Source organism: Lepidothrix coronata, unplaced genomic scaffold, assembly GCF_001604755.1.
Source record: "Lepidothrix coronata isolate B3197 unplaced genomic scaffold, Lepidothrix_coronata-1.0 Scaffold15, whole genome shotgun sequence".
In the NCBI taxonomy this organism is placed as follows: domain Eukaryota; kingdom Metazoa; phylum Chordata; class Aves; order Passeriformes; family Pipridae; genus Lepidothrix; species Lepidothrix coronata.
The window spans coordinates 4,640,658-4,647,848 of NW_016690195.1; positions in this window are offsets into that span (position 1 = coordinate 4,640,658).

Consider the following 7,191-nt stretch of genomic DNA (forward strand, 5'->3'; position numbering starts at 1 on the left):
TTAAACAAGTCACATTCTCACAGTATTTTCTTTCCAGGTAATTGTTAGTGGTATATGGAAGATGTGAAGCTGTAGTACACTGCTCTGTGGTGATATTCTCCTGGTGTGGTTCCAATAGGCAGGAAGGTCTGGTGATTTATTCAATCTAAAGAATGTGCAGAAAGAACTTGCTCCTACCATTTAAACAGGAGGCAGAACAGGGTTCTGCTCACTTCTGAGATTTTTCACTTTCGGGAAGTACAGAAAAATGTCTGAAAGTTCTTAATCAGCTAGTGTTCTGTGACTTCCCAGAAATATTTCAGCTAGTAAACTATGCTAGTCCTCTGACAAGGTAGAGGAAGATTAAAAAATTTGGGGTTTATATTTAATAGAAATTAAAACCTGAAAAACACTACACTGCAAACAGTGCTGCCAATGTTTTTGTCTAACTTGGAGGTGCTCTGCAGTGCTTTCATTGCCTGACAGGTGCTCTGCGATCACAGAGAGCTGTCAGTTGGGTGCCAGAGCTCCTCCTGTCAGGTTGGAGCAGCAGGGCATGACTTGTCTGCTCGCTTCATCACGTGCAGGACTCTGTGAGGTGCAAGAGGGGTGTGCAGGAGGCCATGCTGAGGCACGACATGGGACCTTAGAGACCCTCACTGTGTTTTCTGATCACTAGCTTTGGTGTCCCATGAATGGCTGCCCAGGCTATTTCATCCCTGCAAGTAGATTTAGGCATTTTCTTTTAACAAAAGGCACCAGTGGGCATTTCTGAAGATGGCTTCTTAGTCCAGCTTTTGCAAAGCTGCTTCAGCCATCAGTGCTTAAGAAGAAAAGTGTGCAGTCTTCTGCCTGTTTTGTCTCTTAGAAGCAGCCAAAATGGTTTTTGGCACATATTGCTAACTGCAGCAAACAAATCCACTGGATGAAAAAAGCAACAGCAGCAACTACCAGCTTTAACCTTATATTTCCTGTAGTACTTAGAAAGATGAAATATTTTATCTTTGAGATTATTGATGTGTGACTGCTTGCCCATTCTTGTTTTTCCTTCTTTCTGCATATCCTTTTAACTAACTTTCAGGAGAAATTTTCCGTTCCCCTTTATTTTCTTTCCTAGACATGCGATGGCACAGTTTCATGTCCTCAGCCGTTGCTAGGGAAACAGAATTTTGAACCCAGCTTGTCAAGCAAATGAAGGAGCAATTATTTTTGAAGTATTTCTATAAACTTGGATCAAAGATGGTCACATATTTTTTAAGGTAGTGTTGGTAGAACTTTTTTTTTAGATTACTCAGCACTTTCAGTGACAACTCCCTGTATTGTAAATCCTGCTGTTCAGCATGATACTTCCTTTGGGTGTTTTATTTGAAAAGTCCCACAAAGCCTGACCCAGCTCTTTCCAAGCAGAGAGAGCAAAAAATGTTTTAGGCATATTCAACTAATTCTTGCAGCTGTCTCCTCTGCTTGTAGAGCTGTCACTGTGGTGCAGCAAGGTGAAATTTTCCAGGGAAGGAACACTGTGGCGGTAGGGGCTTGAAGGGAGGGGAAGGACACTTTTATCTTTAGTTTGGGCATGTGTTTGGGCTACCACCTTTCCCAGGTGAAGCTGCAGCTGTCCCTTTAGGTAGTTTCTTCCCTTCTGCTGCTCATTGGAAGAGAGTGTGGGCAGGCATTGGTTTCTGCTAGTGCTGGGCTACAGGTATGTGCTGGGAGACGCATTGTGTGGGCAGCCCTGAGTCCTCTCCTTCATCCTCAAATGCCTGTGTAAGCACATAGACTCTCTCTGCTGGGTGTGGTGACTGCCCACATTATCTGTGCTTTCAGGAAAACTCAAGTGTGGTAGATGCAGGAGGGTTAAGGAAGGGTGGGCATGTTAAGCTGCCACTGAGGTCAGCTGCAGCCCATATGACGTCTAAGGGTTGTTCCCAAGACTCTTCTGGAATGTGCAACTCCCCCTGAGGTCAGTGGGTATTTTCAGTTTGTGGCTGAGTGCCTGTACTTTGCCATTCTGACTGCACAAGGTTGTCCAGAAGTAGCAGGTTGTTTCTGGTTTGTAATGTTGCTATCTATAGAACCTTCGACTCCTCTAACATTAAGAAGAAAATTTAAATAAGTATTACCTTACACTTCATATAGCTGTCTCAGGAAACAGGTCCTAACACAGCCTGAGACAGATCTTTAAACAGGAACAGTGTGTGCTGTTTTCTCAAGAACCTTCTTGTACTTTATTGCATTTATGTTATCTTCATGAGGAATTATTTTGCATCTACACACTGTCAATGAAAATCATTATGCACTCAGAGCTTCATTCAATGAGTGGAGTCATTAAACTGTACTATTAGGTCAGTTGCGGGGCCCCTGGTGGTCTAGTGGTCAGGGTGCAGGACTCTCACCGCTGCGACCCGGGTTCGATTCCCAGCCCCCGGGCAGATGGAGCTCGTCAGCCCTGTAAGGCAATCCATCTAAGAGAAGGTCACTCTAAACAAACCTACGTTCTGGGGACCTCACTGCCACTGTCCAAGTTTGCTTGGCCCCGGCAGATGAACCTCAGGATTAAAGGGTGGGCTCAGTTCAGCGCACGCTGTGTCTCACCTAAAAAATCCACTGCGCAGGCTCGAAGGGTTAATGACCTTTCCCAAATCTTCGCTCGCGAAGACTGGCCATTATAGGTCAGTTGGTTAGAGCACGGTGCTAATAATACCAAAGTTGTGGGTTTGATCTCTTCATGGGCCGTTCATTTAAGAGTAGAACACGAAGATCTTTCTGAATCCCTTCCAAATCAGAATATTCTGTATAGGTATTGGATTTTTACCATTTGGTAATGAAAAATATTTCTGTAAATCTGAGAATAAGGGCAAAAAATTACGCATACATAGACTGTCAATAACTTATGGGTTGCTTTAAGACAGGACTTTCCCAGTGCAACCAAACAAGTTGTGGGATGATTTTCACTGTGTCCTGATTACAAGATTCACACAAAATCTGACTGGCTCACCAACATTCTGGAAAGTCTGAAGAGAAGTGAAGTGACACAACTTGCATATTAGTCTTTCTTAGACTTCTTGAAGACCTGCTGGAAGACCTTATTATACCTACCCTCTCCTAAGGGAGAAAATTTACCTGAAAATGTAAGATCAAAATATTTTTTAAAACCCCAACGTTTTTATTTATGCTTAAACCCTGAGATTTTTGTTACTGAAATGGTTTTGTAGTTCTTTTTTTCCTTCATCTTTTTTTCAAGATGTAATGCTAGCCCCACATATGTGCATAAAGTAACATGTTTCAAGTGGAAGAGACCAAACTTAATACTAAATTTGCCATTTTTGTTTAAAGTGGCTATATTGCTGCATTGCTAAACTTCTGTACAGAAGAAAGAAGAAAAAAAAGAAAGTAAAGAAAAACTGATTAAGGATTGTAGCTTGGGCTGCATCAAAAGAGGAACAACCAGCTGGTTGAGGGAGATGATTCTCTCCCTTTACCCTGTTCTTGTGAAACCCCACCTGGAGTACTGTGTCCAGCTCTGGGCTCCCCAGCACAAGAAAGACCTTGACCTACCGGAACAAGTCCAGAGAGGGACATGAAGATGATCTGAAGGCTGGAACACCTCTCCTAAAAAGACAGGCTGGAAGAGCTGTTCAGCCTGCAGAAGAGAAGGCTCCAGGGAGATGTTATAGCACCTTCCAGTGCCTAAAGGGGGCCTGCAGGAGAGCTGGAGAGGGATTTTTACAGAGACATGTAGTAGTGATTGGATGAGGGAATGGCTATACGCTGAAAAAGGGGAGATTCAGATTGGATATTAGGGAGAAATTCTTTAAGGGTGGTGAGGCACTGACACAGGTTGTCCAGAGAGGTTGTGGAATGCCCATCCCTGAAGGTGTTCAAGAAGAGGTTGGATGGGGCTTTGAGCAATGTGGTCTAGTGGAAGGTTCCTTGCTTTTGACAGGAAAGTTGGAACTAGATGATCTTTAAGGGCCCTTCCAACCCAGGCCATTCTATGATTCTACCAAAGGGCCTGACTCTTTTAATTTGGAATAAGCATTGTGGGAAATAATGTGATGCATTTTCACCTGTATGATGCCCTGCTAATACCCTGTAGTTGTCAATGGATAACATCACTGCTCCACAGTGTTGAGGCTCCCATGGGATCTTCCTCTTGTTTGGAACAAAAAGGATCCATTTTGTTACCTTTTTTCAGTCATTTCTACCCTTGAAAATTTGCCTGTGTAAAGAATCATGTTTAGGATGGCTGGACTGTATGTATTTTCTTGAAAATAAGGAAAATTTTTGTTTATTCTCAATTACAGACCATATCTATTAGGTAATTTCTAGTAATCGGTAGTCAAATACTACAAATGAGAAATTTGTTTGTTATAGAAGGCTTTTTCTACTTCTGTTGTGAGAATTAATTTTGGAGTTACCTCAGTGTTGATTTTGTTCTGAAGTGCTCTTTACTTTTGGTGTCTTCAGGAGCAAGGGCTGAGTTGTGAGACCCATGCAGAGGGCTGACGATGGGCAGTTAATCTACAAGTGCAGTAACTGCTAAGTCCCTCTAGCCAGATTTCTCAGGCTTTTTTGGGGGGAAGACAGGTGTTTAAATAAAGACTTTGATATACGAAGAAGCTGTCAAAGGACAATTTACCACAGTAGCTTCTCTATGGTAACTATCTTCACGTTCTTTTCAGCTACCAGGCACTCTTCAAGAGATGAAAAAAAAATAATTTGCAGCTTAATTGAGAAGTAAGTAACTTTCAATTATCTGTCTCACATTTGCCATGAGGTGCAAGGCATGGATTGACTGGGAGACAAAGAGGAGAGTTGCGGCAGGTTCGGCGTTGAGTGGAGCAGCCGGCGCATCCCTCTGCCCTTCCTGCAGCAGCCGCTGCCCGTTCCCCCGCCGGAACCCTGAGCGGGACAGAGTCTGGCCTGGGGTTAACAGCGTGCTCCAGGCAGCCCCCAAAACCACAGCACTCAGGCTCTCTGCCAAAGCCCTGCAGCTTCCCGGTAAGTTCCCGAGCGCCGAGCTGGTCTGCGGGACAAGCCCGTTCGGCGGGGGGAGAGAGAGGAGAGTGCGCGGCTCCAGCTTCGACAGCCGCAGCTCCACGGCCTGCCGGAGTCAGCCACAGGGAAGGGATCGGTAGTTCTTTTAAGCTCACCACCCACTCTAAAAGTCATGTTGTTTCTTATTGTTTGTTTATTTGTTTGTTTTGTAATCAGTAATAAGTAATTTCTTCCATCAGCGAGGAGGTTCTGCCGCTCCAGGATCCTGGGGTCCGTGCGCGTCCATCCCATTCCCAAGCTCCTGCTGACACCTGCTGGCCTCCCGCTGGCTGGAAGCTCAGAATGTTGGGAAAGAGGGCCAGCCCTCTCGTTTTCTTGCTGCTGCCTTCTAGTCTCTGAGCTGTTGGTTGATGAACCTTTAGAGGAGAATAATATATTTAGAACAAATATTTATGGGACTAAGCTTACATTACTCCATGAGCATGGCATAAGAGAACAGGATATCTCTCCTCAACATCTGAGAGGACTGTAAATATGACCTTTAGGTACTTCAGCATTTCTTCTTGGCTCTTCTTAAAGAGGGACAGGCCATGCTGGTGATGATGGAGCAGAGATCCACACATTCAATACCAACTGGGTCTGGCTCACCCTTAGTGAGGCATCCCATAACCTACTCAAGGAGGCAAGAGTTTCAGCAGAGCAGAATCTGTACAATGTAAATTGATTCATCATTTGTTTCAAAATGAAACAGCAGTACTAACAATTTAGCATCTTTTATTATGGGTAATTATGAACCATTAGTTAGATCCGCTTCAGAGTTTCTGACTTCACAGAGGCACTCAATGCAATGTTGGGGTCAGACATCAGGCTGGATAAAATTTAAGATTTACTTTCTAGCAAGCCTGAGTTATGTGAAGACCTATTTTCTGTTGCTTTGCCTGAATTACACTCACATATTTAGTGTGCTAAAACAAATGTGAAATGCAAAAACTTCTCTAAATGACAGTGCAACTAGGGTAGTAGGAGACATGGTCTAAAAGTCTGAGCATGTGAGTGTCCTGTAATCTGAACTGAAAGAAGTGCTTCTTTTTTTTTTTTTCCTCTTATGTGGCAGTTCCAAACCTCAAAACTGTGACATGCAGTACTGTTGTGGTTTAACCCCAGCCAGGAACAAGGTAGCACACAGCTGCTTGCTCACTCCCCCACCAGTGGGATCAGGAAAAGAATCAGAAAACTTGTGCATTGAGATAAAGCCAGTTTAATAGGGAAAGCAAAAGTCATGGACACAAGCAAAGCAAAACAAGGAAATTATTCACCCCTTCCCATGGGCAGGCAGGTGTTCAGCCATCTCCAGGAGAACAGGGCCCCATCACATATAAAGATTACTTGGGAAGACAAACACCATCACTCCAGGTGTTCATCCCTTCTTCCTTTTTGCCCTTACTTTATATACTGAGTGTGATGTCATATGGTATGGAATATAACTTTGGTTAGTTTGAGTCAGCTATCATGGCTGTATCTTCTCCCAGTTTCCCATGTACCCTCAACTTCTTTGCCAGCATGGCAGGATGAAAAGCAGAAAAGCCCTTGCCTCTGTGTAAGCCCTGCTCAGCAATAACAAAAACACCTTTATATTATCACCCCTGTGTTCAACACGAATATGAAACCCAGCCCCATACCAGTCACTGTGAAGAAAATTACCTCAGCTAAAACCAGTAAAAGTACAAACCAGTTACTGCTACTTGCTGGAACTAGACAAATGTAATATCGTCTAGTGAAACACTGCCATTCCTCACAAACCATGCTGTAACATGTGAGATGCTGGTTTTGGAGTGACTAATGACTAGAGTCTTAAGGCTGGCTTCGTTTATTACCGTGTTGCACTCATACCTGCAGTGTCAGTGTGAAAGGACAGCTTTCACTGGGGAACAGCTGAGAAGAAGGAAAGAAGAGCTGCCATCTTGTGTGGGGAACTGAGACTGCACTAAATGAGGCTAAAATGATAAGATTAAAAATTTAATACACCTTTGGGAATTCGTTAAGTAAAGATTATTTCCTTTGTAGTCATGACTTCCATATTTTCTTTCTATTTGTTTATAACTAATGCAAATGAATCAGTTCATCCAATAAGTGCTGTTTTTCTGGCTTCAGCAGTACTGCAAACTCACTGAGAGGATGCTGAGGCAGTGGGACCTTTCCATTGTCTGCACCATC